Source organism: Cyprinus carpio, chromosome B4 (genome assembly GCF_018340385.1).
Source record: "Cyprinus carpio isolate SPL01 chromosome B4, ASM1834038v1, whole genome shotgun sequence".
Taxonomy (NCBI): domain Eukaryota; kingdom Metazoa; phylum Chordata; class Actinopteri; order Cypriniformes; family Cyprinidae; genus Cyprinus; species Cyprinus carpio.
The window spans coordinates 29,883,041-29,893,609 of record NC_056600.1 but is presented as its reverse complement, the minus strand read 5'-3'; positions in this window follow the sequence as shown (position 1 = coordinate 29,893,609).

The following is a 10,569-nucleotide window of genomic DNA, read 5'->3' as shown; positions in this document are numbered from 1 at the left end:
GTGTTGTTATGATTTTTTAGAGGTAGTATTTATTTTAGCCTAATGTTGTGAGTATTTGTACTTTTGGTTTTTAAAGACTGAAACACACTGTGAGCATTATGGCTATGGTCAAATTCTATCCTATCTGTTTCTCTCCTCCACTGTTTTCAGACACATTCCACACATACACCTGCACACATTGAATGCATACAAACATTAATGTGCCAAGCCTGTCCTCAACATGATGATGTTGGACATGCTGAAAAGATCTGACGACAAGAGGAAGACCCAGCTAAATATGGATGTGTAACTCTGATGTTGGATGCCATGGCCATCAAGAAACAAGTACAGTTCATTAGTCAGAGAAAGTGTATGTATTTGTTTGTTTGTGTGGTGGTTTGAATGAAACAGATGTTGCCACAGAAGTACAATCCTCAGACACAGAACATGTCTGGATTTGTTGATATGGGGCTCCAATTGCCTACTACCTCACCAACACTCTGTCACCAGATACACAGAAGGTGTTAATTCTTCATGCATTGGAGGAACTGCATGAGCGTGGCGGCTCCATTTGGGTACTACTTCAATAAGGGTTGTATGAAATGGATGGATGGTTATTATTTGAACATTGGTTTGTGCAAGTTATTGGGTGACAGTTATGAGCCCTTAAAGACCTTTTTTTCACATCCAGTGACTGGTGAGAAGGTGTTTGTAATGATGGATGTTTGCCACATGTTGAAGCTGTCACGGAATATGCTGCAGGCTTACAGTCCTATAAAGAGCAGTACTGGCCAGATCAACTGGACACACATAGTTCAATTAAATGACATCCAAATGAAAGATGGACTGCATGCAGCCAACAAGTTAACAGACAAGCATGTACATTTCGATTCTCAGAAGATGAAGGTTTCCTTGGCCGCACAGACACTCAGTCGCTCCGTGACAGTAGCTCTGCGAACATTGCGAGACCTTGGCTATCCACAGTTCAAACACTGTGAAGCAACAGCTGAATTCATTGAGGTAGTACTATATGCAAAAACATGGTTATGAATAAAAGCTTTCATGTAAGGCAAACATTTAGCTGTTAGTAGAATGAACAGGCTCTTTCGCATTATGAACAGCCTGCAATCAACATGCGTAAAAGGGTTCAAAAAGTCCCCTGGCTGCATGGAATTGAATTGACAGAGTAGCCGTTCTTGTTGAGAGCCAGGGAAATATTTTAGTAGATTTTTTGATGGTTTGTTGCATGAAAGTTGGCAAATCAATTAGGTAATTTAAGATGTTCAAGTTTATGTTTTGTGTTAAGAGTTCCTTATAGTTCATAACATCATAAATTCATTTGATGCTCTGTTTTCCTTGTTCTGGATCTTTTCATTGACTGTTTTGTTTTGTTGGGTATTCTTCTATGTTCAGTATTTTTCTAGTTCAACACAGGTTGCAATAATGGTATGTATGGCACTATCTTCATATGTTCCAGACCTTCCACGGTTATAACCTAATACTGGTTGTTAGTCCAGCTTAATGGCCTAGAGAAATAATTTACTTAAAATCATCCTAAACCTAAACCACTTTACACTCTTAAGGAGCATGCAGTACTCTTGCAGTATTATTCGCTTTTACATTATACATCTTTATGTACTCTGAAAATGTGCACTCTCGCACCCCTACCATATCTCAGAATCACTTTGGCGCCGCAGGATGACAAATACCGGTATTAATATTTAAAGAACACGGCAGGTGAGAGTTCTGTGGGGAATTCACATTGAAATGTAAGTATTGTGTTTTCGTTTTCATTTACTCAAATACCTAAAAGCTAGGGGTTTTTTTAACACAAAGCACAGAGAGTATGAGAAATGTTATATAAGGCAAAAGTCTTTCCCTTTGTTGTTACGTTTTGTAGTCTGTCATTCAAGATATGTCTACAAATGTTTCAAACCAAACTTTTAGCACTTAAGTATTTTGTATATGCATGTCCCTGTTGTGTGTCTATTCTAATGTTAAGATTGCAAACATAAAGTTCTCTTATATTTTTCATAAGTGTTTCCATTTTCTCGTTTTAGTACTCTTCTGGATAAAATAAGCCTGCTGGGGAAAAACTTACAAAAATATAAACTAAGCAAGTCAATAAAGAGATTTTTGCTGAAATTCATTGTGCTGTTGTTGTTAACAGGCATGGTTTATTTGCTCTGCTTTAGGATTACAAGTGTCCTGATACAGGTGAGAGCTTACAAAAATATAAACTAAGGACAGAGTGATGGGAATAACCAGAGAGAGTGTCAGAGGAGAGAATGAGCACAGATGAGCAGGGAGAGACAATGGTTGGAAGCATGCAGTGAAAAATGGGTACATTACAATTTTTTCACATACAGCTGAAACAACCTCACTTTCTTATAGTTTACCTTAGATGCCAGTTACCAATGCTACATGTTGCTATTATACATTATTCATTTTTGCAGTGTAATTTATTTGAAATAAGCCTGAGTACTTTCCATACATTTTGTATTTTTGTTTTGCATATTGTGTAAATAAAAGTAAATATGTTCATTGTTAATTTTTTTTTGCAGCTTATATTTTTTTCACTAAACATTCTCGGTTAAATTATTTGTCCTGTACTATTTTTTCACATTAAACAAACGTTCTATACATTACTATAGTACTTTTTACAACCATTACAAACATAGAAAAAGATGGCGCTGGCTCAAATGGTTTGCCGCCTGTCTCTGTTTGTCCCAGAGTTGTATTTGTATTTTTATTATTGGGGGTTTGTCCGTAGTCGTATTTGTCTTTTTATTATTAACCGCCATATGCTCCTTAACATCAGAAAAACATGGGATATATGCAGCATCAAAGATGTGTCGGCTGCATATCCCAGCTCTCCACCTCCTCCCTTCCTGACAACTACGAGAGACTTTTAATTGTTGGTGATTTTATCATTCATGTATGCTGTGACTCTTCATGACTCACTAGCCAAAGACTTTGTGAATCTTATAGAAGCCTGTGATTTTGTTCAATGGGTAAACGAGCCAACTCATGTACATGGACATATACTTGATCTGGTATTAACTCATGGTTTCCCTATCTGAGATGTTCAAATTGGTGATCCTATTTTCTCAGATCATAGACCAGTTGTTTTTAATGTCGATCTTTCTTGTCATATCATTACACCTGTTAGAACTGTAAAATGGTCACGTGTAGGTTTATCCTCTGTTGAAGCATTTTCAGCTGGATTTCTTTAAGCTGATCAGATGTTTCCTATTGAACATCTAGCAAATACAGTAGATATTGATGAACTACTCAGTTTATTTAATTCTCTGTGTACCAATGTGCTTGATACTGTTGCCCCTCTGAGACTTAAACATCAGAAAAATAAAACTGAGCCATGGCTGAACAGTAACACTCGCCATCTAAGACAAGCTTCCAGAAGAGCAGAGCGCAGATGGAAAAAGCATAAGCTACAGGTGCCCTATGAAATACTACGGGAGTCTTTAATATCATATCAGAAAGCTGTCAAGGCTGCCAAGTCTTGCTATTTCTCTGAGATAATTGCTAAAAATTAAAATAATCCCAGGATCTTGTTTAATATTTTAAAATCTGTCTTTAAACCTGTAGGAAACAAATAATTTTTTTTTTTTTTTTTTTTTGACAAAATAGTAGTGATTAGACGGTCTATATTACCCTCATCTGTTGATCCAGCTGATTCTGTCATGGCCACGAGGTTTTTAAATTCTTTTAAGCCAATTACTGTCTTGTCTAACAGATATAGTCAACAATTTGAACCCTTCTACCTCCTCTTGATATACATTATTCCTACTGTTTTTTTAAGGAGATATTTGACAAAGTGTTGGGGCATGGATCCTGTTAATTATCAACAAAGCCTTCGCAGGCTCTGTCCCCGCTCTTATAAAGGCCAGGCAGACCAATATTGAAAAAGACCTAATTTGGACATCACCGGGATTTAATCAAATTTTAGACCGATTTCTAATTTACCTTTTATATCTAAGATCCTAGAGAAACAGTGCTACTGCAATTACAGAGCGCCTTCCTGATCGCCAATATTATCCTTGCATAAATTTCATGTATCGTTTTTAGGCCAAACCACTAGCCACTGATCTGCCCCCCACCATTAGAAAGCTCTGAACGACACCTTTTTGCCCGTATCCTGTTGACACCGGATGGTTCAGCCTCTTTGTAAATGCCTTCTTAGCACCTTCGATGATCTTTAATGGGCCGCCTCTTATGACATGAAACTGTTGCAGCCATTGCCATTTCTATTCGTCGTACAGCTTGGAACATTATGTCTGGCCTACCACGTGAAGTGCCCTCAGCTGGTTTTAAAATCTTTTCTTACTGACAGGACCTTTTCAGTTGGCATTGGAGGCTTCTGTCTCATCATACGCTCCTTCTTACCTGTGGTGTTCCTCAAGGATCCATTTTGTCCTATCCAACTCTGTTTTCATTATATATTTTACCTCTAGGTTCTATTCTTAGAAGGCATGGAGTATTTTTTCACTTGTATGCAGATGACATTCAAATTTATCTGCCTTTTAAGCACACTGACAAGAAAGGCTTAGGGAAACCCTAGCTTTGCCTGTCTAAATGACATAAGATCCAGGATGTCCTTTAAATTTTCTACATCTTAATGCGAGTAAAACTGGAAGCAATGGTGTTTGGGCCTTCATGGGTAAAGGATAAAACATTGTTGATGTTGGAAATCTGCACTCTTTATATCAAACCAACTGTGAAAATTCTGGGAATAACTCTGGACTCTTCCTTGTTTGATCACGCATACATGTAGTTAATGGAGTAAGTCATGCTTTTTTTCATCTCTGAAACTTCTGTCTAGAGTAAAACAGTTTCTGTCCCCCAAGATCGTGAAAGAGTCCACATGCTTTCGGGTTTAGGGTCTCTTGCGGAGGAGGGGTAAGGCTGTATTATGCTGAATTTCCCAGTCCTCTATTACAGGCTTCAATGGTGCAAATGCTGCAGCCCAGATTTCTAACAAGTCCGCAAATGCCACATATTACTCATTTTAGTGTCGGTCTAAATTGTTGCGGTTCATCATAGAGTTGATTTTAAATAGTGATGTTTGTTTTTAATCCTTACTGGTGCTTCACCATCGTACCTGTCTGAACTTTTTGTGTGTCTAAAACACATCAGTCAGGTGCCTGCAATCCCGCAAACAATTATTCTCTAGCTCAGCCTTGAACAGGACTGAAATCAAGAGGGGGTCGTGCTGTTGCGTTGTTGGACACTAGGCTCTGGACAGTCTTCCTTTTTTATCTGAGATCCCTGTCCTCTGTCCATGTTTAAAGCAAAGTTAAACAGTCTTATCATTCTGGCCCGAGCTTGTAGCAATCTAATTATGTTTTATTGATTTTTGTTATGTCTTGATTGCTTGCGGTCTTATTTGTAATTTAGTTTTATATTCTGAAACCTTTGGATCACACTGCAGTGGTGTGTTATTTGTGCTATTCATGACATAATAGCTTAGACTTTAACATCAGGCAAGCCCATGTGTTCTGGGTCTTCAGGAGGTGAATCTCTTAGTGAAAGCCAGCACCTCCCTCAGAGACGCAGTAGGCCAATGCAGTGACAGTGGAACGCGCCATGCAAACACTCTGGAGGGAGAGCACTCTGTAATGATGTACCACTGGTCAGACAGAAAAGACCTCATGGATCTGGATTGTAGCACCCCATCCGTGTTGCTGTTCACTTCTCAAAAGATCCAGCAGCACTAGTTATGTTTCCATCCAATGATACAAAATTTTAACATTATGCGCCAAACTGTTACAAACACAAAACATTTGCTCATGTGAGCACCGTTCCATCCACCGCGTCGAAAAGGGCCTTTCGCACCGTGGAAACCTTTTCATAGTACCCAGAATTAATTGTGGAACTACCCACTTTTTGGCATTCTTGGACCACTGAACTGGGTACTTTAGTACCGACTGCCATTTTTGAGAACCACCAGTTCTACCCAGAGCAGGGTCTAACCAGCACAACTGGTACCTACCAGACGGCAGACATTGATTGATTGAAACGCCTCATCCTCCTCGTGATTTTAAACGAAAACATACAGTAAACATTGTGTCAACTTATTTCGGGCATGATGAACAGTGATAGATGGACGGATCGCTGAAGCGCAGGCACTTGTAGCAAATGTAGCACTGCTAGTTGTCGCTTTGAGATTCTATCGTCCTTTTCCGTTCTTCAATCACTTTTTATGTATATCGTGAGACATCTCCATGATCTTTCTGCTAGAAACCCATGACACAACAACAAAAACACAGCTCAGACTACAGCATCCTCCATCCTCCTGTTGTTGACGCTTGTTCTTCTTGTTTCTGTTGTTGAACGCCACGCTTAATAAAAATCATTACTGTGACTTCCTAGTACACACTGCTCAAGAGAATGCAACCCTTTAAACCTGTTATCCTCAAGATCTGGATGCTGGCGCATTCGAACTTTCTTTGTTTGCATAAAGTCAATGCTTACTGAATGGATTAAAATGAAAAGGGGCAAAATTCATCAACACAACCGCGATATCATTATAAAGATCCTGCTTCTCAAGCACCAAATAAATAGGATCGCTGTTTTTTCAATGGAAAGCTTATATGAATGTATTTACAAATTTGTGTAAGCGCAAGATATCAAAACACATGCATAAAACAAACGTGCATATACCAGACTCTGTCGTAATACTGAGTCATAAACTCAATACCTTGAGATGTAACCCATGTTTAGTTATTAGAAAGGTATGGTCCACTGGACCTACATCTCAAGGTGAGCACTTTAGTCCAATGAAGGAAATTATTTGCTGTACATGGATAGTAATTCCTTTGTTTACGCTTTTGGTTCTCAGGACAAAGTATTGTTTGTATCCCTTATCAACAACATATGCTCAAAACCTAGGAGTCACGATAGTGCCAGGCGGTTTTGTAGCATACAGTGTCACTAACAGAATGAGACCATCCACTAAAAAAAAAGTCAAAGATAGGCGGAAGATTGTTTATTTGAATTCTGGTGCTTTCTTGTGACCTGTCGTCTGATGGCGCCGTAACGTAGCTGTCACACCCCTGGACTCATTTAGTGTGTTTTTTGCCCCTGTGAACTAGTTTCTGTCTCCCGTGTTTGGTTTGATTAGTTCCCAGGTGTGTCTAGTTTCTTTCCCATGTGTTCCATGTCCCCATTAATTTAGTAATTCCATGCAACTTTCAGTGGTAAAATCCAGACATAGTCTCAGAAAATGTTTGTAGGAATCTCTACTTTTCATGGTATCTTCTAAAGATTTGAAATAGAAACTCATGAGACATGTAACTTTCAACCCATTACTTTTCTGGATTGCTCCAGGACTGATTTCATGTATTTTTGTATGAAATAAAAATAAAAAAATTCAGTATGGTACAATTTTTTTCAAGGCACTTTAGTGTCTTTAACTTTTTATCTTTTTTGAGGCAGGACAACTCTGGATGTGGACAGCTAAAGACCAAATGGTTTCGTTTCCAAAGAACAAAATATTGTTATGTAGCCACTGGTTTTAAGTCAGGAACTAACAATTTTATGTTCGGTAGGTCATGTTTAGCTGTGAGTCCCATAATTGGGGGTGCTGGTTAGTTATGTGCAAAATCGTCCCAGTTACTTGGTACTGTACATTTACGTTCTGGAACTAAAGCGGGTGAGAGAGGCCCTACGAGAACAACATCGTCACTTCCTGGTAAACTGGCACCAAATATTGAAAAAAGGAAAATGGAAATTGCTGCGGTAGGAGAAGCACTGTGGGGATTTTTTATATCCAGAACATAGACGCAGAGCAATGAATGCATGCATGTCACATTGCTTCGGAAGCAGGAGACTGCTTTTTGGAGAGTGCAGTCGCGTCAAGACAAGTGCTGGGAGGTATAATACCAAAACACTTGATGACAGACTTTGGCTAAGGCATTTAGAGTGACCAAAACAGAGCAAATGGTTGGTTTCGTCCACTAATGTGGCCCACGTGGCAGTTCCGACGAGAAGCACATTGCCCATTGCACTGTTTAAACTGTACATGCACCAATACCGAGTTGTGGGGGAGACATTGGAGGGTCAGCAAAACAATAGTTCACCATTGTGTGTACTCTGTGTTGGGGCCATAGTGCACACATGCTGAGCAACACCTTTAATTACCAGTACCTGGCTGAGGCTCGGAGATAGGAACGCAACTATACAACCATCATATACCATAAATCTCGTTTCTTAAACACACCGGATATTGATATTTAAAAAAATAAAAAATAAAAATCATACACGATTTTGTGTGTTGGAGGGTGCCGCGTCAAGGTCTAAGTGATTCCATGCGGAACATAAATACAAATGAAAAACCTGTGAAATCCAAGTGAAAAGTTTCAACTCTGTAGTTATTTTATGTCTTTAAAATTGTTTGTTTTCTGTAGGACTACTGTAAAGCACTTCTTATTTTTTCATTGATATTAAGCAAATGTAATTATTGTGTTCAGATCCAAATGGTATGACATTGTAGTTACAATTGAAACTTAAACTGTGATCTTTAAAGCAGGGTCTACAAATATATATGGTCTTTTTAATAAATAAAGGTATACGTATTATACATTTACCTAAAGGATCCTGCAAGCACTTATCCCCCCCCCCCCCCCCCTTTACTCCTATGCACAAAGTGTTTCAATAACGTAAATGTTACAGGGACGATTATTGCAAATGCAGATCCTACTGTGATTCTGGTTAAATATTTTTTTTAAATATTTATTTGCTAAGGTTTCAAATGGTAGTGTGTTCGTAATGACAGCTATCCTAAAAATTATACTATCCTACAAATAAGAAATATCCCAATATATTGCCTTGATACAGTATCGCCGTTTATTGCAAACATTTGTATCGCCAACCCCTGTTATCGTGATACGATATCGTACACCGATCTTGGCAATACACAGCCCTAGTAAGTATATGGAGCTTGATGGAACCCATGTTCCTTTTTTAGGTTCCAGCCGAGGGCTACAGGGGTACTTGACCAGAAAGGTTGGCCCTCAATATAATACAAGCATTGCTGATTGCTGTATATAAGGGATGTGCGTGTGGCACCCTGCAACACACAGTGTTCACATCTGAATTGTTTTACAGGTAAGAGTTACACACACAATATTCAATGTCCTTGATTTTAACAAAATAAACCATCAATTTCTAAACAATTAATTTTCAAATCAACGAAGCTGGTAGTCTAGATAAAAGACTTTGCACATGTACAAAAAAAGTTTTTATCTTTAACTTTGTCATGTAAAACGTTGTTCAATTTTAGACATCCACAAAAGCCTCCCAATACTGGATTGAATTAGAAGGTGATAAAGGTTCCTCCTAATAGCGGGAGACCAGGCGAACCCACTCCTTCCTTGGCTCATGAAAGGATTCTATGTCCCTCTATGTCAACCTCACCTGCGTGGCCGCGTGTGGAAGTTGAGCATACTGTAAATATGGCCTCTGAAATCAAGGTGTTTGTTCGACACCTAAGAGAGTTCAGTTGGCACACTCCTTAGAAAAAAAAGGAGAGAAGTAAATGTGAAGTTAAAAAAAAGGGCCAGCGTTTGTTGTGTCTTGTAATTAGTTTTTATTGAACACTGACTTAACTGTTTAACCAGTCTGTTCATCTCAGACAAGTTTATATCTGATGCTGTTATATAAAACTGAATGTACATTAGAAAATCTGAAGAAAAAACTGTAAGAGGATTATAGAAATGACAAACACTACCTAACAAAAATCAGAAAGAAAAAAATAGCTACTTGGACCTAAGTAACAGATATAAGCAAAAAGACCTTGTTCCTTGACATTGTTTCAATGAGAAACTTCAATAAGCAATCAAAACCTGATCCAGAACTATTTTCAAACATATGCAGCAAAGTAAAGTATGTTGTGTGAGATTCATCTTTCAGTAGATGTGGCAGGGTTTTGCGACTGTTTGGCTGAAAGTAGTAGTAGGAGGCAAAGAAGTAGATGGTGGATGTAAGGGATAGTGGCAGTAGGATAAAAGGAGTGTACTCTGCATGGTACCTCCTGTTGTGTGCCATCATTTCAGAAGCCATGGTATGCAGTCCATATGCATCAGCAACCGTTTTGTACAGATTGCACACCTGACCATTAAGTTGGTCAGGATTTGTAGGGGTGTTCTTCCTTGTCCTGCCTGATCGCTGTAGTGCTGAAAAAACATCTCAGGGTTAGGCTTCTTTACAACCTCCTGATGTCTTGGGTGATGCGGAAGCCTTCTAGAGGTTTGTGTACGATGGTGCTTGTAAAGTGGAAGATGGCTACAGGAGTACTTGACGCTGAGATTTTACCATTCCCTGGGTGTGAAACAAGATTTTACTAATAAAATAATAATACTCAATCAGTAAACACGACATAAGCTAACATACTTTTTATGTTTGTATAGCCCGGACTCTGCTCAGGGGTTTTCAAATTTAAATCAATTCTGTGGAGTCATGGGTAAAATGTGTGTGAGTGGGTGGGCAAAATGCCTAAATCAATATATACTGCTTCAAGCTGAGCTAGACATTTGAACCTGATCCTCCCGAACTTTGTTTATAAACATT